Source organism: Mesoplodon mirus, assembly GCF_964341445.2.
Source record: "Mesoplodon mirus genome assembly, chromosome: 7".
In the NCBI taxonomy this organism is placed as follows: Eukaryota; Metazoa; Chordata; class Mammalia; order Artiodactyla; family Ziphiidae; genus Mesoplodon; species Mesoplodon mirus.
Genome location: NC_138983.1, coordinates 124,890,818 through 124,915,583, shown reverse-complemented (window position 1 = coordinate 124,915,583; position 24,766 = coordinate 124,890,818).

Here is a 24,766-nt window from a genome sequence, read left to right as displayed (position 1 = left end):
GTTATTCAACCCCATCTCTTCACGACTCCTAATTATCTTACTCCGTCTTTTCCCTTCTTCCTAAACAACAGAGCTGGGCCTGGCAGAACCGGAGGGACGCTAGAGATAATCTGGCCCAACATCCTCACGTCACGGGTGGGGACACAACACGCAGAATGTGTAGGAGACTTGACCAGGGTGTCCTGGGCGTTGGTTCAGAGCTGAGGCTGGACCCAGGCCTCTGGACTCCCATTCCAGGGCTTTCTTAGCCCAGGATGCCTCAGAGTTTTCAGTTTAGGCTAATGAGGGTATGAACTGATGAGACAGAAGCTGCAGTGGGGACCCCAAATTTCAGCCCTGCCTGTGGGGTGCCCAGCTTGTGGGCAGCAGCTATGACATCCCCCCCGGGGTCACCATGTCCTGGGGTTGTCCCGGCAGGCTCTGCCTGGGGTGGCGGGTGAGGTTCGTCACAGACAACGGTGAGGCACGTACAATCTTCTGGCTGAAAATCCTTCATGGTCTCTGTTGATGCATGTGGAGGGAGAAAGGGAAGACAGCAAAGTTGCCTCGACCTTGAAATCCCTCCATAGGCTCCAATCCAACTGGCAAGAAAACACCATCCACCCCGGCCCTGTCTAGGCTCTGCCAGGAGACACAGGCAAGGGCTGGACTCACCCTGAGATGCGTGAGCTCACGATCCAGTACCTGGGTCCAGCTAGAGGGCAAATGCAGCTAGAGGGTGAATACTAGCTCTGCCTTGCTGTGTGGCCTTGGATAAATCACTTCACCTCTCTGGATTCCATCTCCCTCACGTGCAAAATAAAAGGATCAGAAAATCTCTAGTAGGCTATGATTCTAAGCCTTTGGGAAAGCCTTTTCTAGAGGATGTCTACCATTTGATCCCTTGGGTGGTGGGCACTTTTAGATAACGGTATGGATAACTCTGGCGGGGGGCCTGGTTTCAGGGGTCAGGTAAGGCAAACTCACCGGAGGCCCAGCTCGGTCTGATGGAAAGAGGCTGGGAGCCAGGAGAGTCAGTCATTGGTCTACCCTTGACCCTTGCGTGCCTGTGACCTCGATTTCTCATCTATAAAATGGGAACATTGTATCTACCTGAACTAACTCACTTTGAGAGCCAGTGAAGATAAAAGCAAGGTTTGGGAAATGTTGAAAATTCTGTGTTTCGTTCATAATGTGTAAAAGCCAGCTCTTCCAACTCCAAGGTGGAAAAGGAAGGACAGGCGGAGACAGGCTGGTACAGACTCCTAGGTTTCCCCTGTCTAGGAGCGGATCCTGCCATGTCCCTAAGCCAGGACCCGTGTCTTCTTGCCCAAGCAAGGGCCCCTCTGGTCAAGGGCTGAAGCCGGGACTGTGCACACATTGCCTCCCAAGATTCTCCCCCTCCCCTCTCCAGGCAGATCCCAGGGCACAACTGGGAGCTCTGTTTTTTTTTTTTAATTAATTAATTTATTCATTTATTTAATTTTTGGCTGCATTGGCTCTTCGCCGCTGCATGCGGGTTTTCTCTGATTGCTGAGAGCGGGGGCCACTCTGTGGCAGTGCGTGGGCTTCTCACTGCGGTGGCCCCTCTTGCTGCGGAGCACAGGCTCTAGGCCCACGGGCTTCAGCAGTTGTGGCTCGCGGGCTCTAGAGCACAGGCCCAGCAGTGCGACGCATGGGCCTAGCCGCTCTGTGGCATGTGGAATCTTCCCGGACCAGGGCTCGAACCCGTGTCCCCTGAACTGATAGGCAGATTCCTAATCACTGCGCCACCAAGGAAGCCCGGGAGCTCTGTTTTAACCATTTCTGGGTCTCCTGAGGGTCTGAGCTGCTGAGGACTGTGCGCAATGGCCGAACATCATCCCAAACACACGGGTTCTCTCACGGATGCGTGGAGTTGGGTGGGGCCAAGCCTGGAAGGTCGGGAGAGCCTTCCACGGCAGCAGGGAGGACTGCCTTCAGGCACAGACGTTATTCCAGTGGGAAGGAGGCGGCAGCGGGCTGGTTTCTTGGGACGGCCCCACCTTCCCATCCTCTTAGCCCCGCCCCCCCCAGCTCTCCATGTTCTCCAGGTGAAGAGGTCAGGGGGTTGGAGTGACCAGGGTTGGGTCAAGCGCTACAGCCCAGGTAATCTCCTTCCCTCAGAGCTGCCTGACCCTCTCCACCATCCTTCGGGAGAGCAATCCCTGGACCAAGCGGCAGCGGTCAAAAGGCTCTGCGTGCCTTCCTCTGCAGAGCTGCGTTTATGAGCGAAGGTGGATGTGTCAGGAAGAAGTGGAGAGCCGAAGCTGAAAGGAAGGGCGAGGAAGGGAGAAAATAAAAGGGTTAGGACAGAGGCAGAAACCCAGGAGACAAAGTAAAGGCTTCTTAACCAAACCGATGGCCTGAACCGGGTGAACGGAAGAGTACTCTCACCGCTTGGCCCCTTGGTGGTCCAGCGTCCAGGGTGATACTGAGCATCCCAGCGGGGGAGGGCCCTGAGTGGCTGAAGCTCTGAGGCGCGGTGAGGCATTCTCAGTTCCACTGCGAAGGGGGAATAGAAACAAAGCCACATCCTGAAGCTGCTCAGGAGGCGCTCAGTGAACACACCAGAAAGAACTATCAAAGGCCAAAGGACATAGGATCAAGGAAAGCTCCTCTGACAGTATTTGGGAAAATGAAGCTCAACGTATTCCTCCCCCTTTTGTGTTTTGAAAGCTGCAAAAATTATGCATGCCTGATGTGAAACATTCAAACAATAGACTGAGAATAGCTCATGGTGGATGCTCAGTTTCAGAACCATCCCCATCCCACTCCTGCCCCCAGAGGCAAGCACTGGGGGTGCCTGGTGTAGATTCTTCCTTATGCCCCACCTTTAAAAACATATTTGGAAATAATAGCTGAGTAGATCTAGAACTTTCTATATGTTGGACTGTGCTAAAGTTTTACATGCATTATCTTATTTGAAATTGCGTACCCCTCAACAGGCACACAGGGTTTTTTTTTTTTAAAAAAATAGGACTATATCAAACATATTGTCTGTGGCTTGCTTTTTTACTGAATGTGTTTGCATCTTTCATGGCAGTGTCTATTTCTCCACTTGATTCTTTTTACCAGATATGTTGTATTCCACAGTATGGCTATACTATGGTTTATTTCATGATTCCTTTATTCACAGATATTTATGAGCTTCCATTTTTATTATCATAAACAATGCTGAATCAAACATCCTTACACTTACGTCTTTGGGCGGAAGGTGTAAGGATTACACGGGATAATGCCTTGAATGGTACTCTAGACAAAAAAGCATGTGCATTTCTTAGCTTGTGAGATCTTTGCACATTTGCCCTGAGCATTCTTTATCTGGGGGTTTAATCCTGCCTGAATTGGGAGGGGTAGAGACTGCCCGAGCTCTGGCCCTTCTGTTCTGCCCTTGGATTAGGTGACCCACAGATGAACAGCAACAGGGTGAGAGGCAAAGGATGCCCGCGCCCACCATCAGACCAGTCAAAGATGCCCCCGTCCAGGGACCTGGAGGAGGCACTGGGCACTCAAATCCTCACAGCCCTTCTGACCAAGGCCCAGGGAGCCAATGGTAGCTCGTTTGCCAGATACGGCATTCGGAGGGCAACCCAAAGCCAAAGGATAATCCACAATTAATTTCATCTTTGTTTGGAATTCACAAAATGATTAGATTTTCAAAAGACATTGACCTACCCTTAGATGCTTGAATTTGAGATTAAAAGGGTTTATTTTCATCCCTGGAGTATGCTCCTGGAGTATCCCTCATCATGCTGGGGAAGGAGAAGGCTGCGGCTTCAAAACCCACAAAGCTGACCCGTGTGGGCGCCATGAGGGCGGAGACTTATTCGGTTGTGCTTATTGCTGTATCTCCAGTGCCTGGATCAGAACCTGACACCCACAGTGGGTGCTCATTACATATTTATTGAATGAATACAAAGGCTTTGGAGGCAGTATAGAGTAACTGAGATCCCAGACTCTTGATTCAGACACAGACCCTCAGACTAGCTGTGCGATTCTGAACAGTTTAGGGTTTCTCTCTGAACTTTGGTTGCCTCATCTATAAAATGGGAATCATAATGTTCCCTAACAGTACCAACCTCAAAGGGTTGTTGTGAGGGCGATATAATAAAATTATTACTACCATTCATTATTTTAATGACAACAAACACTGAGCCCAACTTCACAAGAGTTTCTCCTTCTTTCCCCTCTGATCTCTATCCCAGCTCATCTCCTTTCTCTCAAACATTGTAACTGTCCTATAATGTCCCCCACATAACACTTTCTCCTCTCTCTTGGGCACCAAGTTCAGGGTCTTGTACCCTATGGATCAGTGGGGCAGTGAGGCCATGGGGCAAGGTGGGAGGTGAGGGAACATGGCCACCCTCGCCATCTGTTCTCCGTAGAGCGTCCCTTGTTCCTCCACTCCCATGTCCTTGTGCCTCTTTTCCTGCCCCTCATGTGTCCCATTTGCTCTGACTTCAGACTGCCTGGGGCCCTCCGCAGGCTGGGCATCTCCAGCAGTTGAGCCGGCCCCTCACTCTGTGGGCCCTGACGCTGCTTATGTTCTAATCGCTGGGTGCTGGAGACCCCAGTTGGCATTCATGGGTCCGAGGGATCTGTGAGCAGGATGGGATGACTCTTGTCAACTCATTCTAGAAAACAGGGACGAGAGTCACCATTATTGAGCACCTGCTATGTGCCAGGTAGTGGACCAGGAGGGTTCACTTGTGGCTGTTACCTGACTCACCATCTGAGGTATAAGCACGAGAAGAAAACACAAGGTTACCCAGCTGGGAGAGGTCAGAGCCCAGGTCTGCACCTGGGTTAGGGTGTGACCGGGTGTTCTAGAGTGAAGAAGTTTGCTCCCTGCGGCTGTGCTTGCTGGGCACCTCCTCTCTCAACCCTGGTCGCCTCACTCTGGCAGCCCCATCTTCCAGGGCTATGCACGGCCCTGAAAGAAGAGAGGTGGAAATCTTATATAATTACCCAAATCATGGCTCCTAAATGAGGTCTGATTATGGTGCTAAAGCCCCTTTCTGCAGTGAAGCCCTGGCTCTGCTGAATAGAGCTGCGACCACTTTGTGTGGGAATTTTTTTTTTCTTTTAAAGCGAAGGAGATGGCTTATCCGCATGCAAAGTAGGTTAGAACCTTAGCAAAGATCTTTTCAAACACTTGGCTTTTTTGAAGTCCTGCTACGAAACTCCTTTTGTTTCTCCTGCCTTTGCCTCTTCCCTCCCTCCCTTCTCCTTTTTCCAGAGGCTCAATGACGTCAAATGGCTTTAAGTGACAGCGACAGTGAGAACGGCCCGCGATAAGCTCAATTACAAATGATGGTGGGCTAGCCCAGCTGGGGCCAGGGTGCCTCGTTCAGCGTCTTCCAGCCCCGAGCCACCTTTATAGTGTCATTGGCACCTGACTCATCTGCCTGAAAAGTGTGTGCTTTGCCTTGGGTCCCACCTGCTCAGATGGGGGGACACGGGGATGGCACCCGTGCCTGGGAGCCACTGGCTTGCCTTTGTGGTTCTCACTGTTAATCCAACTTGCAAAAGGCCTTTGCTCCAGAGGGAAGCCGGCTCAGCTGGAACGGTTTGGTGCTTTGCCTAATGGCCTGCTATGGGGGTGTGAATTGTCTTCCTTTTGCTTTTGTTTCTTTAGCGCTGCAGCCCCACCCTCACCGACTGTAGGTAGAAATCAGCAAAAGTTGTGTGGGCATTAAGGATTTTCAGTAGGATGGTATTTACAAAGGTGGCCACACCTGAGACCAGCTGAGACCCTCACCCCACTCTTACATGGCAGGTAGGAAGAGGGGGCATTTCTGGCCCCATTTAACAGCGAGGGAAACCAGGTCTCAGCAGCTTGGTGACATGACTGCGGGCGCTGAGGTCTGCAGAGTCCGATGCTGACAGGAGGGACTGGAATCCATCCCCTGTCTCTGGAGCTCTTTTCCGGAGCTCCAGAGGAGGAAACTGGTGTGTGTGTGTGTGTGTGTGTGTGTGTGTGTGTGTGTATGTGTGTATCCTCACCAAAGGAGAGGCTAGTGATCACGATACCTTTGCTCTGTGCCCACTGTGATCAGTGGGATTCCCACTCTGAAGCATCCGCTTTCACCCATATCCTGCCCGCTCTGGACCTGGAAGGAGAAAATTCTCATTCTGTTATCCCTGCCATCTTTCTCCTGATGGTCTCAGTCTGAGTCCAAAGCATAAGTGATTTTCCAGGAGGGTGGGTGTCTTCAGAGGTATTTGGAAGAAGCATTGCCGTAGGCACTTCCGGGGAAGTGGGAGGAGCCGGCGTAGGGATGTTTCTTTCATTACATGAACAGTTATTGAGGACCTACCATCTGCCAAGATGCTTCTAGGTGCTGAAGAAACAACAGAAAACAAAACAGTCAAAACCGCCTGCCTGGGCTTCCCTGGTGGCGCAGTGGTTGAGAGTCCGCCTGCCGATGCAGGGGACACGGGTTCGTGCCCTGGTCCGGGAAGATCCCACGTGCTGTGGAGTGGCTGGGCCCGTGAGCCATGGCCGCTGAGCCTGCGCATCCGGAGCCTGTGCTCCGCAACGGGAGAGGCCACAACAGTGAGAGGCCCACGTACTGCAAAAACAAACAAACAAAAACAAACAACTCCCTGCCTTCACAGAACGTGCACTCCAGTGAAGGATCCTGACAACGAACTAGATGAATAAGTAATTAAAAATGGCGATAAAAGCTGAGACAAAGTAGAACTGGGAAGAGGCTTAGGGGTGGCTGGGATTTTAGATGGAGGAAATAAGAAGTCTCACTGGGAAAGTAATGTTGAAATTCAGCCCTGAGAGAGAGAGATGTGAAAACATCTAAAGAAAATGTTCTCCTCAGGGGAAACAAGTGCAAAGGCCCTGAGGCCCAGAGGGCATCTTACGTGCTTGGAGAGTAAGAAGGAGATGCTGTGACCTGGTCAGAGCAGGTGAGAGGCAATGCACCAGGGGAGTTCAGAAAGGTCATGGGTCAGAGGGGTGTGTAAGCAGATTTCACAGGGCCTTTATGTAGGAACTTTAGCTTTTACCCTGAGCGAGCTGGGAGCTGTGGCAAGCTCTGAGTAGAGGGCTGTCAGGGGCTGACCTGTACTCTCCGAAGCAAGGGCTCATCTTGCCAGGGCTATTCTGGGGACTGCTTCCCTCCCTAGCCTCCCAGTTTATTGGTCTTTGCTCGTGAGCTGGAAGGGGCTTGGCCAGACTGGAAGGAAAGCTGAGACCCTATTTGCTCCAGGAGAAGGCAAGGAAAGAGGAACAGAGTTCGGAGCAGACATGGGGACTCTGCCCGCTGGGTGCTCCTGGGGCTTTTGGAGTGACAAGAGAGCTGGTCCACTTGCCACTCCAAGGATTCTGGGAAATTGGGGGCTGGGACAGCTTCAGGCTGGGGCCCATCTCTCCCAAGAAGTCCAGGCGCACATCCATGTATGCGCATCCCTTCTCTTTATTTTCCCATCCTTCGGGTTGCATCCTTCCTGTGGGCTCTCTAATGACTGTGAGATGAGGTATTGCTCACAGTAGAGAAGCCAGCAGTGTGGGCAGGTCTGAAGATGCTGGATTTCTCACCTCTCCCGCCTGCTCCCTCTCTTGCTGCCACCTCTCCCTCCCCCCTCTTCTCACCCCTTTGCAGAAGAAAACGACAATGCATGTGTGAAGATTGCTTGCTGGCTGGAGAGGCTCCCTGTCTTCTCCCTTCCCAACTCAGAAGCAACAGCCTTCCTTTCTGCATTCCGCCCCAGCCCTGTTTCTGGGTATCCCAGTACCTCCATCCCTTCTCTCCTCTTTTCCTCCTGCACCACTCAGACACTCCTGCCCTTCTGTGCATAGTCAGGATTCCCTGGGATGCTAAATGGGGACAGGTGGCCTCGGGATGCTTAATCCAGGATGCAGTTCTTGAGTGGGAATGGTGTGGAAGTCATCCCAGTGAACCCAATTTGCATGACTTACCCTAATATGAAGGATCCTGGGCTTGCAGCAAGTATAGAGGTTGTCTGCATTTCAGAACCCCAAAGTGAATGAAGCAAAAGATATCAACTTACATTGACACACATGGCTGAGCTGCGCCTCCATTTGGGTAGGAGAAAAGGTGCACAGCCCTAGGTTTCCCGTTCGTCCTTCCATCATCTTTCTTTCCTAGGAACCTCCTGTTGTAGACCTTCAGATACAGCGTTCTCCCTCCCTCTCTCAGAAGGAGGCCAGCTACCACGGAAGGGTGGGCCTAGCAGCTTCCTTCCAGGTCAGGGTGGGGTTTGTTTGCCTGTGTGAATTGCCTCTTCTCTTTTAGAGAGTTCAAGAAGAAGAGAGAAAATGAAACACTTTTGCCACCTCCTTGTTAGCTCGGAGTCCCAGGTGAGCTGGGGAGCTCACAGCTCCTTTTGTGTGGCTGCAGCCTGTATCGTCTCCATGGTGATGCCTTGAGGCTTCTTGGAGCTAGGGACCAGGCTCCTTCAGTAGCATTCCCTGAGAGCTGCTAGTCAGAGACAGGTGGGGAGAGGGACCCTGTGGGATCAAAGGAGGTCTGGATGGGGTTGTCCTGGGCACAGGGAAGTGGATTCTTGACCCTGGGCTTCTTTAAGAGCAGCGGCAGCTTTGGAACCTGGGATTCAATCAAAGAATGCACTTGGAGTGTGACATTCAAGGTCTTCTAGAATCTAGTTTCATGCTCCCTAGGCAGGTGCGTCCCCTATGACTCCGCTATACAGAACTGGTACAGGAGCCTGGCCTGGTCTCCTCACTGCCCCCCTAAAACAATATTTATTCCCCGCTCTGAGCATTTGCCCCAGCTGTGCCGATTGTCTGGGACCTTTCCCTTCCTCAGCATTTCTCTGACTTGGTTCCAGAGCCACCTCCTCTGGGAAGCCTTCCCTGATACAGAACTCAGCCTCTGGGGCTCTCCCCGTCTTCTAAATCCAGACATCACTGCCCCTCTGGGTCTGGCTTGCTCCTAGGAACACATAATGGCTTGTGTTGTTAGTCACTTTGCACGTGAAAGGCAGGTGGTGCAGTGAGGAAGGCACGGGTCCAGCCTCTGACAGGCCTGGGCTTGAATCCTGACTCTGCCACTCGATAATTGGTTCTTTTCGGACGAGTGTCACTTCCTAGTGGTCTCATGGAGCTGGTAAGCAACTGTAAGCCTCAGTTTCTTCACCAGCAAATTGGGGATGCTCGTAACTCCTTACAAACTTGTGAAGATGAAATAAAGTGCTGGTATAGAGAGTAGCAGGCACAGCCCCTCCCCTCTGCCTCCCTCCCACCACTAGTTTAGATGCTGCTCTTTGCTCCCCGGCAGCCTGTATTTTTCCCTAGCAGTGCTTTGCCCACACATACAATTAATCGTTGGTTTCTTGTACTGATTCATTTGATTTTTCTCTTGGGGAGCTTGCAAGCAGTGGGCTTTGTCTGATATGTCCATCACTGTTTCCCTGTGCTTAGCACAGAATCTGGACACTGTGGGGCTTGAGAAACAGTGGCTGACCGACCATCTGAAACACGGATCAGAGCCCCTCCATCCGAGGCCATTGGTTTCTAGGCTCTAGCCACTCCTTTACTTCTTTGAATGTCCACGCAGCCTTGCACATAGTAGGTGCCCTATAAGTGGCTCATTAGAGAACGGTCCTCTTCTTTAATTATTTATTTTACGTCAGAGTATAGTTGACTTACAATGTTGTGTTAGTTTCAGGTGTACAGCAAAGTCAATATTCTGTCATAACCTATATGGGACTGGTCCTTGGTTGCACATACAGGATGAGTGACTGCAGAGCTATGGTCCTTGGTTGCGCATACAGGATGAGTGACTGCAGAGCTATGTTCCTAGGTGATTTCTAGGAAGGGAAGAGGGACCCCCTTCTGCAGAGTCGCTTAGGGGAAATCTCCAGTTTGGGAGGCAGGGCGACCAAACACATCCTTTGATGCTCCGTCTAATCCTGGAGTTGATGGTCCACAGAAGTAGGAAGGACTTTGTTCCAGAATATATCAGTCAGAGAGACCACAGCCTTGGTGCCAGATGGAGGGGAGCAGGCCTTGTTCTCTGGGAGAGCTGGGCTAGCACACTGGCTAAAGTTCATTCCCATGAGCATTGCTAAAGTTGGGACAAACTCGATTTTAAGTTAAGTGGAAATATTTTTATTCGAGTTAATGTACAATTGGATCTGGTAAACACACAGAGTATATTACTACGCGCTCTGGAAATGTGCAGTCCGATCAGCAAACAGATTAGTTTTAAGTGAAAAGACACTGGCAGATGCTTAAATTCATTGACTTGTTGAGAACGTCTAGATTTGGATACAAATGCACTGGAACGCTAGATCAGCTTGGTGTCTCAGCCCATCCGCACGGAGAAGCTATTGATTTTAGTTGATATGCATTGATTCCCAGAAAACAGGACGGCTTTTGAAAATGAACTTCCAGTAATTTCAGGGAGAAGCTGGCGCGTTTTTCTCCACGCGAGGCTGACTTGTTGTGTTAAACGTGTTTCTACGCCTCGAAGGAACGGCAGCAGACAAATATCTTCGTATGAATTAAAATGCATTGATTCTTGGAGGGAAATGATGGTCTCTCTGTTAAAAGCTTTCTGGAGATGTTAGCGCGCAGGGGTTTGAATAAAGCCTTTGTTCGGATCCCCTTCCTCTCTGCCTTCTGCTCTCCCCCAAATGGTGGCAGTTTGCAGAGCCCATGTGAAGCTGGAGGTGCCGGCGGGTAGGTGGGGTGGGGAGAGGAGGAGGGGACCTGTCCCACTGCCTATCCCTTGCAGCAGGTGGGAGCATGAAACTGCCCCTCCTCTCCAGGGAAGAGAATGTTGAAAGGGTTCAATGTGGTTGATCTCCAAACCAGACAGAGAGAGAGAAGATCAGGTGCCCAGGTAGGGGCCGAGGGAAAGGGAAACAAAGTTTCCATTGATAAAGAAAATAGCAAGGAAAAGGGGGAGCCCGGGGTCCGGTGTGAGATGCAGAAATGAGGGGGAGTGTGTGCAGTTTGGGTCTCTTGGTCAATGGCCTCTCTGTGCTGAAGGGAAATGATTCGATGATAATGGTTGAAACGGTGCGGGAGTGAGTTATCTCACTTTCTTACCTTCTGAATGAGTTGGACGTGAACCAGAGGCATAATTTAGGCATTTCTCACCCTCATTAATGAATAGCTCCCATGGGGTATGCAGACAGCACGGCTGGAAAAATGATTCCAGGAGCCAGGAAGGAAGCAATTGGTCTGGAACTTATTTTTTGTGTTAAGACTCCCTGGATCTTTCTCGATCAAAGCCACTTAGGACAACTTTGAGGGTTGACCATGGACTTAACTCCTCATTAGCCACTGCTACCTTCTCCTCAGCCTGCACACACACCCTGGGTGGGTGATTCAATCCACTTGGGGGGTGTTTGTTGGCTGTGGGTGAGAGAAGATGCTGACCAGTTGCCCAGGTAACACTGCCCCCGGCAGCTAAACCTCTTCCACGAGTGACAGGAAGGAAGGCTGCTGGGAAAGACTTAGAGGAGGGTCCATTGTGAAGCCTCCTCCTTTCACCTCTGGCTGCAGCTGTTATGAGTCAAGGGTCACGGTCTGCCTCTACTTACCCCAGACAGTGATTCTCTCCCGCTTCACTCCCCTCTGCTTCTCTCCACTCCCTTCCACTTGCCCCTACTCTGCATTAGAAAGGGGATTGCCTAGCCTTGGAAGCATAGGATCAAAGCACTGGGAGGGATTTTATGAATCCTTCAGTCCACCCCCCCACCCCCCCACCCCCGTCTGCTGCTTCCTCCTCCGCCTCAACAATATTCCATGTCAAATATAGTCTCAGCTTGAATACCTCCGGCCATGGACTGTACTTCATCTCCCAGGAGTCTTTTGCAAATAGATAGTTCTAGTCACTGCAGAGTGCCCTTGCCCCTTGCCTGCCAACATCAACCCCAAACCTAAATGAGCCTCAACCCCATGGTCCTGGTTCTGTCCCCTGGGGTAGCACAGAAAGAGTCTCACTCTTCTCCCCCTTGACTGTCTTTAGGTATTTGGAGACAGTTAAGATGTCCCCACTGAGGCTTCCCCTCTCCAGGCAAATCACCCTAGGTCCTTTAGCTATTTTTCATGTGACATGGTTTCCTCCCCCATATGCAGGACCAGCTACATAATCTGCATGGGTCTTGAAAAAAATGTGGGGACCTTTGTTCAAGAATTACGAAGAATTTCAAGATGGTGACAGCAGGTAGGGTTAAATCAAGCTCAGGGTTGGATGCCCATGAAGCCAGCCCTCACCCTATGGGACCTCTTTTCCCAGATTTCAGTCTGCAGTGTCCTTCTAAGTGATGTTCTGGGACTAGACTGTCCAGGGCAAAAGCACAATGACTGTCATTTTTTTTTGGATATATTCTTTAGTGTTGTTGAAGCAACTGACAATCGTATTCGCTTTTACCGGCAGTCAGAGCATACAGGTGTGTCACGCTCAGCATAATGTCCACGTTAATCTCTAGATAGGATTCACACCTGTAGCAGCTGAGCCATCTCCCTTCCACTCTTGGGCAGTTGCAGGAATCCACAGTGGTGAATTTTGCTCTGCCCACAGAATACATCCCAGTGCATTGTCCTTTAGGCAGTGTATTTATTCACTCATTCAATCTATAGCGAAATATTTACTGACGGCCCACTATGTGCTAAGCACAGTGATAGGAGTCAGGATACGTTTTTTTTTTTTATACATTACATTCTTTTTTCAAAATTGAAGTGTAGTTGATTTACAATGTTTCATGTGTACAGCAAAGTGATTCAGATAAACATCTCTCTCTCTCTCTCTCTCTCTCTATATATATATATATATTTTTTCTTTTTCAGATAGGATATGTTATTGACTAAAACCTGACCCTGGACTTAAAGAGCTTTAATTTAGAGGAGAAAAGATATTTAAACAATAACTACACAAAAACCTACTGGTTCCTATAATAGAGATGTATACAGGAGTGGGAAAGATGGCAAATTACTCTGCCTGGGAAGTTATGGAAGCCTTCAAAGAAGTGGTAGTATTTGAGATGGCTCTTGAAGAATGAGTAGAAGTTTGACACATGGGAGAGGGAGGAAGGGATTGATAGCCTGGTTTCCTCCCCATGAATTCCCAGTTCTTTTCTTTCGGCCATTCTTCTAGGGCAGCACCAAGGAGTTTGGCCCTGGTGGCTCCCCACAGACTTCCACAGCCTATTTCATCTCTGGAACGCTTCAGTCAGATCCCACTGCCTTGATGAGAAGACATTTCTGGAGTCTTTGCTGCAGTTTTAAATTTCTTGACATCATCTGGGTGCGTTGGGAAAAATGAGATCTAATAATGAATGATTACAACTCTCAAGTTAAGTCTAGTTGGTTGACTAATCAATTTGGTTAAGTGAAAATCCATAGCAAATGAGTCGACTGCAGTATGACATTTCTCCATCCAATTTAAATTAAAATCACCAACCATAATAATTTCACAATTACTCTGGGAGGGCACATTGGAGACATGACCCCCGGAGCAGAGAAATTGCAAATTCTGCGAAGAGTGGGCTGAGAGTGGGGTGATGATGGAGTCGCTTAAGATGAACTCTGCCTGAACTGCTCAGCCTCGTCAGCATCGGGGGAGGCAGTGGGGGGGCATCTGCAAAGGATGCTGATCAGCGGTTCCATATTCTTGGGAGCAGCCCTGCTTCTCTCCCCTGGGGAGGCAGGAGTTTCTTTCCTCTCGGCTAGAAAGCCCATGAGAGTTCTTCCAACAGGAGAGCAGGGTCTCTCATCTCCAAATAAGAGGGTAGGGGAAGAGGTGGATGTTACTATTTCCATTTCAAATTCTCCCAAATTTAGATGATCCGTTCTTGGGCAGTGGATGCCACGTCTGTTGATCTTGAGTTAAGAGTGCCAAGTGCGTGTAACAGCTAATTAATTGGTTTTTGATAATAAGGGTGATCATGACAGAGCAAAGGAAAGAATTATATTTGATCTAATATCACAAATGTTTATTTGCTGAATGTCCCCTTTATACCAGGCATGGTATCAGGCACCAGGGAGAAAGAAAGGAATTAAATGTATCGCCCTGCCTTCAAGGGCACTGTGCAGCCCGCCTTGTGTAGCCTGAGAGATAAACACTATTAATGCAAGGTGGAAGGTCATTGACATTTAGTAAGTAACTTGAAGGATAATAATGATTTTGATCAGGGAATTTCATGCAAAAATTTTGTATGCCAGTTACCTTATCTGTAAAAGGCATTTAAAAACAGTATTACCTCAAAAAGTTGTTGTGAGATGAATGACATGAGTGATGCTGCTAGTGGTCCCTCAGTCACTTTTCTCTTCTTCTTCTACACCAGTAGAACTCTCAAATGTTAGCTGCCTGGAGCACGTGGCTGACTGGAATCAAGACTACGTTTCCCAGCCTCCTTTACTGCTGTGGCCACGTGACTAAGGTTGGGCCAAAGGAATGCAAGTTGAAGCAGTTAAGTGTGGCTTCTAGAAGTGCCCTTAAAGAGAGGGGTCATGCTCTTATCCTCCCGTTACTCCATCCTGCTGGCAGGAATTCAGGCACAGTGGCTGGAACTGGAACAGTTGTGCTGGGGCATGAAGTGACTTTGGAAGTGGAGGCCATACAGGCAGAGCAACAAGACAGAAGGAACCTGGGTTTCAGATACTGTGATGTGAATACTAGCCCTGGACAGCTCACCTCAAGAGCTAAAATAAACACCCTACTTAAACTACTGTTATTTTGGGTTTACTGTCACTCCCAGCTGAGCCTAATTCTAATTAATCCAAATGAATATATTTACATATAAAGCATTCAGAAAAGTGCTCAGCACATAATGATAGCTCAAGGACTGGTGGCTTATGTTCGTATTTTTGGTCCTTACTCTAAAGGAGACAAGACAAAGTCCTGCCTACTGAGCTGCAAAGGGTTTGCCTTATTTCCCCACAGGGACTCTTGGTGGAGACACCTAGCATTTTACGTCATCGTCGAGGCCCAGCTCTTTGGCCTCTCCTCCCGCGGTCCACCCTTCTCAGCTTCTCAGCTGACCACCCCCAACACCTACCCCACCCCCCACACCAGACTTAAATCCTGCTGTCACAAGCTCAGCCTTTACGTCTAGAGAGAAGCATCAGTGGCAGCCCAGGAGAAGTATGAGAAGGGAGTCGGGTCCTGTGGATCAATTTGTCATATTTCTTGTGGCGGCAAGAGGAGCATGAGCGATGAGTGCACTAAATCCCTGGCATGGTAGCAGCACTGTTGAATGTCTTGGCTTGAATTATGTATCTTTGGGTGGGACTGGGGCCCTGGGTGGAGGGGAAACACTGGGTGCTTGTAAGTGCTCCCCAGCATAGTCCATCAAGGGGGTTGGGAGCAGTGGTGGGCTAATGATGATGTAACTCCTGAAGACCTTGCTATAGGAGAGGGCAGGGCAGTCTGTCTGTGTAAACAGGCAGAGGTACTTTGAGTTTCTGGGAAGATGAGAGTTAGAGAGTCGCCCATTTTCATTTCTGGGGACCTTAGTAGAAAAATGTTGAAATTATTGACTCAGAAATAATGGGTGGCTTTTTGCCTATTGTTGGGTGTATACGTTGAGAATGTATAATTATTAATACATACATATTCTATACCCTTGAGGGGAAGAAGGGAATGTGGGGGCTTTCCTGGTAGGGGGAAGTCATGGTTATTAGAGAGAGTGAGTTTGATAGACATTACTCATGCTCACCAACATTTCTAAATCTTTTCTCTTTCCTGTCACATGAACAAGTTCATCTGTATTGTATGGCCAGTTCTAGCCCGCAAAGTGTAACCAGAAATGACATTTCTGTGAGCATTTAAGAGTTGGTGTGCATTTTTCTCCATTTTTTTTCTCTCTCTCTTTAGAAATTCCTGCTGTGTCACAATCTGGAGGAACCTACATCTGCCTAGGTCCCTGAATGACTGTGTGGAGCAGAACTCCATGCCCTACAGCATCGGGCATGTAGATTAGTGAGAAATAAATCTGTTAGGTGCTTGTGGTTTTGGAATTGTTGGGAACTGCAGCACAATCTCATCGGTCCTGATGAATGATGCCAGAAGTGAAGGGGTGTGCAGATCCTTTAGTTTCAGTGGGAGGCCAGGGTTAGCAAACCAGAAAATGGAGTCTGAATGGGTCATTAGAATTTTGTGCATGTGGTCTGGGCAGAGAAAGAGGCAACAACAAATACTGATACATAAAACTGGGGCTGGCTGAGTCCAGGAGTGATACCAAGAATGGCAGGTCAGCTGATGAGATCTGAGAATGTACCTGGGACAGATGCCACTGTCACTCTGACATTCTGCTATGACACAGACCACAGAGGGCAGGTTATGTCTAAGTTTGGTTCCCAAAACAAGAGGAACAATTCCAGAGCACTCCTCAGAATTTATGGACTGAATTATGTCCCTTTCCCCAAAATTCATATGTTGAAGTCCTAACCTCTAATATGACTGTATTTAGAGGTAGGTAATTCATGTTAAATGAGATCATATGGGTGAGACCTTAATCCAATAAAACTGGTGTCCTTATAAGAAGAGGAAGAGACACCAGGGCTCTCTCTCTGTCCACATGCACACAGAGAAGAAGCCATGTGAGGTCACAGTGAGAAGGTGGCCACCTGCTAGCCAGGAAGAGAGCCCTCAACAGAACCCCACCCTGATGGCATTTTGATCTTGGACTTCCAGCCTCCAGAACTGTAAGAAGTAGATTTCAGTTGCTTTAGACCCCCAGTCTGTGGTACTTTGTTATGGCAACCTGAACTGACTAACACAGACCTTGAACTAGGACTTGTTTTCTCATGTTCCCTTCTCCACCCATTCCCAAGTTTTCCAGTGGGGAACTTTTTGTATAGAGTCAGATTTTTTTGAGGTGGAGAGGAAAGAGAAGAGAGGGGAATAATGAAAATAGTAACACCTCCTTGCACTTTTAACAAAATGCTTTTTTCTACATTATTACACTGGATTCCAATTATAGCCCTGTAAGAGAGAGGGAATTATCCTAGGCTTACAGATTTTATTCATTGGCTTAGCAACATTTTGTGAGCATCTACTATGTGTAGGGACATGAGGCTAAGTTTTGGGGTGCAGAGTTGAATAGTACAGGTCCTGTTCTCAAGTGGCTGAGTGAATTGAGGCTTCCAGGACAAGCTGGTGGTTCCATCTCACAGGGCTAGTAAGGATTCGATCCTGGCTGTTTACCTCTGTGCCCAAGTTCAAAGAGGAGCAAAGCAGAGACTTAGGATGTAACAAATGCTGATGGACCTTTGCATTCCAGTGAAAACTGTCTTTTCATTGTCCCTGAGAAGCTGAATGTCAACATCACACATAGGTAGCATGGCCAGCTATTGGTTGCCTGCATGCCGTTCAGCCTCCACATTGTTCTTTGCTGGCAGAACATTTACTCTGTCTAGATCTCCTGTACCCATGCACCTCAGGGAAAGTTGGCTTCTCCCAGGACCAGAGGGTGAATCATGTAGGCAGCCAGGCAATCATACTCCATCTAATTGCCTTGCAATTCTAACAAGTGGGACACAATAGAGCCTGCAGGGATTCTTGGATTTCTCACCCTAAAATGAGCACAAAAGAGGGGCATTTTATTTTTTGAGTGGTATTGTCATGTGAGGGCATGATGCTGAGAGCTGCTGCAGCCACTTTATGACCATGAGGAGAACTGTCAACAGGCTGAGCATGGCAGAGCAGAGAGAGGGAAAGAAACGGCTCTTGATACTGATCGACAGAATTAACAGTGCCTCTTGTTATATCAGATAATACATATTTTCATTGTTAAGCTCTTTGAGGTTGAACATTTTATTACTTGTAGCTAGAAGCTTCCTAACTTGTATAGGCAGAAACAATCAACCATGTGTGTACTGCATGTGTGTACTGAGTTGCCACTGCCTCCACCACTGACTCAGTGTATGGCTTCAGGCAGGTCTCATTCCCTTTCTGGGCCTCAGTCTTCTCATCTGTGAAACATGGGTGGGGATAATTGTCCATTCCAGATCTAACCTTTCCAGTATTACTCTTAACTCAGTGCTGGGTTAGGTAGCCTGCGGGTGGGGAGGTGCAGAGAAGGATAGGAAGAGCTGATTGGAGTCAGAGAGAAAGGTATCTGTGATGTGGCTGGTAGAGGGCAGAGGAAGAGGAGGAAGAGGGGTCCCCGTCTTCACTGTCTGTAGGAAGGAGCAGACAGTGTGTACCACCTGCTCAGGGAAGTGTCTGGGGGACACGCGGTCGCCGTCAGCCACTCACCTAACACTTCTCTGACCCGAGTCAGCTGCACACGGTTTGCTCCCAGACCTTTGTGCCCTCTGTGCCTCTCACTCTACTTGGTGATATTAGCTCTCCCTGCAGGGGTGGAGGCACAGTGATCTTGCTGGTGTTTCCCAAACAGAGAGGAGAGGGGTGCATGGCAGTCCACGACAGGACTGGATTCTGCCCTCTCTCAGGGCTGCCTGAATCAGAAGTGCCAGGATCCCTGTGAAAAGCAGATGTGGCTTCCACCCAAGACCTCATGAACCAGCCATGCTCCCTGCCTCACGTGCAGGACCACTGCTTGTGAGCCTCATGGCGATGCCGGAAGGGAGGAATTTTCAGTGACCCTATTTTACAGAAGAGAAAACGGAGCCTCAGCAAGGTGAGAGGTCTTGATGGAAGTCACACTGCTGATAAACGCTGAAGCTGGGACCCAAGCTTAGGTCTGTCTGACGTCATTCCCAATTCTGGCCAATGAGTGAGGCCTTGGATCACCGGGGCCAACCTACTCCTTCAGCCCACTTGGCTACCCCTCAACCCCAAGCTCTTAATGTTTCTCTTGCCTCTGCAGGCTCTTTCCCCAGGCAGGGAGCTGCTTCTTTCATCCGTGCCTTTCTCTGTGAAATTGAACTTCTGCTCTCCTCCAGGGCCAGCTCCACAGCTACCTTGGCTTTTAGGTCTCCTGTGACACGTGCCCTCCCCCCCACCCCCACAGTCATGCCAAACAAAGCAAAACCTAACAAACAAAATCTGTTTTCATTTTACTTATAGGTCTTGATCATCATTTATGTTTTCACTCAATATTCATCAAATATAATTGAGTACTTATTATGTGCAGATTTTGTGAAGTGCTAAAGATATCAAGAGTGAACTTGAATGGACATGGTGCCAACCTTCACAGAGTTATGGTCAAGTGCACTTCTCGTATCAAACCACCTCCCTCCCCCATATATATAGCACCTCCTCAGTGCTGGCTATCAGTGATATGAAACCAGTTCTTAGCGTGGCTGGGACACCTACCATTAGTAGGTGCTGCGTGGAATAAGTAAATTAATGAAGTGGGGTAAAGGGCCAAGAAGGGCCAGGTTTGAGCTATATTTCAAGGAGGTCAGGCAGCCTGCCTTCGGTTGCTGCATCCTCAGAACATGCTAAATTGTCTAATAAATGGTTTTCCAGCCCGGGCCGCTGGAGAAGGCAACTGATATGGCCGAGGCCTGAGGTCAGTGCCCAGCCCAAGCCCATGTTGGGTGGATGCATTATGAATGCAAGGTGTAGGAAATAGAAATTATTAAACTCACAGATAGGGACAGAAATGCCTTTTTGTGGCTGCAGAGTTGGGACATTATGCTGAAGCAATGCATTGCAAATCAGCCCGCACCAGGCAGAGAGGGGTTTTTATCCTCCAGGTCCCGAAGTTCCTTTGGCAGCTTTTGTGTACAGCCGCAGAGGCCCTTCTGGGAGGAGAGAGAAGCTGGTAATTTCGTGGCTGATTGGCAGACTGTCCAGAGCCAATAAAGATATATGTTTTCTTGCTGAAGTACTCACACACCCAAATCTCAACTCCTCAGTTTTGTCTTTCTTTCTCTTCTTGTGATCCTGACCCCCTTTCCATTAGGGAGAAGAATGAAACCTGGGCTGTCTTTTCCCATTCACATGGCTTAGTGTGGGCCTAGTGGGGATCGGGGTCCCCATCCTGGTGACCCATGAGGACAGAGGGTGTTTGCCCAGGGTGTCTGGCCTCTTCTCCGGGCATCCAATTTATTTTGGCACAATCTAGAGATTAACTGTGCCACTTTGGTGTTCTGGATAAGCTTGATGTTTACATTCCCATGAATCCATCCAACATCCCTGCAACGCTGGATATCGTTTGCCCATTTTAAGGATGAGGATAGGTGACTTGTCCAAGGTCTCAGAGTTAGAAAGTTGTGGCATTGGGATTTGAAGTCAAGTTTATCAAATTCTGAAGTCTGTGATATTGGTTTTTTTGAGTGCCCTAATGGTGTCTCACTCTAGTAGTATTCATGGCACCCCTGCTGACGAAAGATGTCATCAGTGGTACACTGGGGACTCTTGAACTGGGTTCTCTAACTGGTCGATCCTAAGTTACTGGGATATCTTGAAATTTTAACAGAAGTATCTGGTTTGGAAATTGAATGGCTCTTTGAAACTATGTAATTCATTTCTTCTCTCATCTGGACACAGTTTACAGATCATGAAGCTTAGGCCTACAGAATTTAGGGACTGGCCCTAATTTACAGCCAACTGTAATGGCAGACCCAGGACAAGAACCTGTCCTCTCACTCTCAAATCAGATGTAATCTCAAATCAGATGTAAAACAAATCAGAAGGAGTTATGGCAGATCACAGGGTTAGGGACCAAGACTTTCTCTATCTTGTCACTTTGCCACTTTGTGGCTTCTTTCCCAAGTTTACCTCATGGTCCTAAATGGCTTCTGGAGCTCCAGCCATTACATCCAGCAGCTGGAAGGAGGAGGCCCTTCCTTTTCAGGAGACTTTCTGGAAGTGTCACACAGTACTTCTCTCTCACTGGCCAGTATTTAGTTGATGGCCACGCTAGTTAAATGGGAGGCTGGAAAATGTCATCTTTTAGCTGGGTGCCTAGTAAAAAGTCAGAAAGACTGTCTGTATTCCTAAGAAAACAGGAAGGAGTGGCTATTGGGAACCAACTATCAGCCTTTACCACAGCTTCTTAGTTTCTAAACTGGCTGCCATCACTGTATTTCCAGGTCTGCAGCTCTAGGAATTCCCAGCTGAGAGGAAAGCTGAACCAGCAGACCTTGACTGGCAGAAAAACAAGTCTTTTTTTTCCCCTTCCTCTTCCAGATAATGGCAGGACACTTAGCTCTGGAAGAGTTTGCATCATGGGACTTTTAAATATAATGCCACCTTGCCTAGTGGTTTTGGTACTCATCTATTTTAGTCTGCTTCAAAGACAACATTGCTTTTGTGCCTTCCTGGATTTTGTAAAACATGAGGGTAGAGGTTTAGGATAAAGGAAGATGGGACGTATACGAGTGTGTCCATGTATGGAAACATATATTTTTAGAGGAGATGGAAACCTCCACTGCCTTGTGTGCTGATACTTTCCCAGTCATGTCCCAGGCTGACAAAGCATGAAATACTGATTTTGCTCCTGCGCTGGTTCTTCAAGTAACGTGGAGTCAGGGCTGCTTCTTTGAATACCTAGAGGCAGTTAGGGGCTCTGAATGAGAGAAACAGAGTGTGAAGCAGCCTAGAGATGGTTGAGTCCAACCACCTGCTTTTACAGGCAAAAATCCCAAGGCCCAGAGAGGTTGTAGGTTTGCTCCAAAGTTACAGAGCTGGGACCAGGATCCCACCTTTCTGACTTCTAGACTAAGGCTATTTTGCCTCTCTGAAATGTATATACATATTTTATATGATTCTCTAGCCATTTCATGTGTGATACTATTATACCCCCAACTAAAGACTCTGAACCCTTATTAGGTTCAAAGCACTAGGCAAGGCTTGGTGTGAGGAGGATAAAAAGATGAATAAAACACAGTTCGTCTCAAAGAATTTGCCATCTAGAGACGACTACAGATGCATTGGCAACTAACTGTAAGGCAAGACATTGGGCTCTAAGTGTTGTACAGACACTAAGTGGTGATGCTATGGAGGGTGGATTGATTGGCTGGGGTGGGGGACTGAGGACGTCCCCATGGGGGGTCATTGAAGAGGGGAGAGGTAACCTAGATTAGATGAAGGGCACAGACAGAGCCTGAAAGTCATAGCACTAGCTGAAACCTCCCTGCCCTGGGTGCTGTCACTGGAATGTGGAGGGCTCAACATGAGGACCCAAGGAAGGAAAGCCTGGAAGGGTCTCCTCTGCCTCCAGGGAGGAGCTCTAGTCCCACTAACTTGTTGGGCAGTGTTCTTGGTCCTGTATGACCATTCAAGTGTCTGAAATAAGCCCAGCTGGTGCCTGGGTCTTTACCAAGGATCTCTAGGGGTGGCTTTCAGGCATCTGTCTATTTAAAGCTCCTCGGGTGATTCTGATGTAAAATGGAATATTTCAGAGTTAAGGAAGGAGGTGAGTGAAGCCCTGACCTGGGTGATGAGAAGAAGTGTGGTGTGTTAAAGGCTGAGCTCCACAGGAGAACCTCCAAGAAGAGGAGGCCAGGTAGGAGAAGTGAGTCACCAGATCCCGGGTCGCACTGGGCTCAGTCCCCTGTGTGCAGATGGGGAGACAGGGACCCAGAGCAGCGGGGAGTTTTATTCAGGCCAGCCCTGAAGCTTGTCACAGCACTACCACGGTCTGTCCCTTGCCCGTCACCCCTCGGCCTCCGCCCTGTCCAGAGCCACCTTCATTCCCGCACCCCTCCCTCTGCCGTGGCTCAGTCCCCTCCAAAGCCTTTAAAGGGGATCTTCATTTGCGTGCAGGGGGAGGTCCGGCTGTTTCCGAGAGTGTTCATTAGGAAGTTGCCTGGTTCTCATTTTTGCTTGTCTTTCTTCTTGTTACTGGGGCATGTGTGCAGGGCTGGGACTGCAGAGAGGAAGTGGAAAGTAATGGTGGTGATGGCGGGGGCGGGGATGGGGACAAAACAGGGCAGTGCTCCACACCTAATGGGGCAGGGGTTGGCAGGAGGGACTGAGCAGGATCCCATCACTGGGAGCTAGTTGAATGTGGCAAAGGATGCCCCGGGGTTAAAGGAAGAGTTAGCAGCTACCTCTGATCTGCAGTTGGTTTCCTGGCTGTAGTTTGTTCATTGTCTTACCTTGGGGGCGGTCGAGTCATGACTGGTTCTATTTCCCTACTTACACACTCCCATGAGCCCCCATACTCCTTCTTGTGAATTCTTTTGTCCGTATCTGCAATGATTTGTTTAATGTCTGCTTCCTCTTGAGGCTCTGGTTTGCGCCCTGCCCCCCCACCCATGCCTTCAGTGCCTTGCACAGAGCTTGGCAAACAGCAGGCACTTAATAAACATTGGTAAATGGTGCAATAGGCGACGGACAGGGAAAAACTCATTTAGACCTTTAGGAGGCAGATTCTTGCCTGATTCTGTTCCTGATACTCTGTGGGCTCATGAGCCAGTCGCTGTCTCTCTGTGCCTTGTGTTTTCCCAACAACAATGACAAACAAATGTAAATCTGCAAAGAGCATCGACAATCTGTTTCTCAATCTCTGCGGCTTATCAGATGGGACAGTTGACTGAGTTTGGGGGGCCTGGACTAGTTCCCGATCTGCCACTTACTAGTACCCATATCACTGAACCTCCTCCTCATGCCTCGAGGGAGGCCGTGGGGACCAAGCTGCAGGGCAGGGGTAGGCACTTTGAGAAGCCTCAACATGCCAGTCACTTGGACGGCTTTATTTTTTCAAGGGATGGCCCCCATTAGTTTTAAGTAAGAACAGAATGCAAAGTCTGTTGAAGAGAGATTTAAGACATCAGCCAGAACTTAACAAGTTAGCACAGATAGACGGTGTTAACTGGACGTCAAGGAGGGAAGCAGTGTGATTCCAAGGAAGTAGGGTACCTAAGTTACTTGGGGGGCTGGTCAGAGCTGGTATTGCCTGGATGAAGGGTCTGGATTAGAGGCACTATGAAGACTTTGTCTATCATCAAGTTCAATAGCTGGATGAGTGTGGGGACAGAGACTTCTGCTCCTTTGCTGATTTCCTGAAGCTCTGGATCATGGTGTTTGCAGGGCTGCAGATTTCCAGCAAGACCTGCTGAATGCCCTGGCCTTGGGAGAGGCTCCAGGAGACTCCAGGAGATTTGGGGAAGAGCCTGCCAGGTAGCAGCTTGCTTTTCTCCTTCCTGCAGGGCCCCCAGGTCCTGATCAACAGAGGGATTGAGTACCCAGGTGTCCCCTCTCTGCCCCTGTGCAATTTGGGGCTTATCCCTGTTGGCTCTTGCGTGGCTCAGGAGGGATCCAGCCCCAATCATCTCAGCTCCAAGAGAGAAAAGGAAGAACATCTGTTAACACAAATGCTTTTCTAATTTCTTTTTAAATCTCACTCAGCATCTGCGTTAAACAAGGCTGATCGGCTTGTACAATATTTAATTTTGGAACTATTTCAAAAGGCGCTTGTAAGAGGGGAACAGGGGAAGAGCAACAGCCTCCTAAATCTTTAATAGCATGCCAGTGAGGAGCTGCTGCTGGCTGGCTCTGTCCTAATCACACGGAGGAGAATAAGCAGAGACAAAATTTCTTAATAACAAATACCCTTGCAGCACCTCATTAAATCACTGCATTTCAGAGACACAGCAGGACACTTGGGTGAATAAATAGTGCAATCTCCCAGTCTGAAGGATTTTCACATCTGAGTTATTTCTCCTGCATATGATCAGTTCTTTCTCTCTCTTTCTCTCCTTTTTTAAAAAAAAAAATTCTGTAAATGATTTTCGCTGATGAGTTCAACTAACGAAGACATTAGAGGCAAAGTTGCACCTCTCTCCTCTCCGCCTGTCCCATCCCCTACTCTCCTCCCGCCCTGTAAGTACAGAGCCGTATTTGGTGTGTTTTTGCAGTTTAACAAATAGCACTGCCAAAAGAGAGAT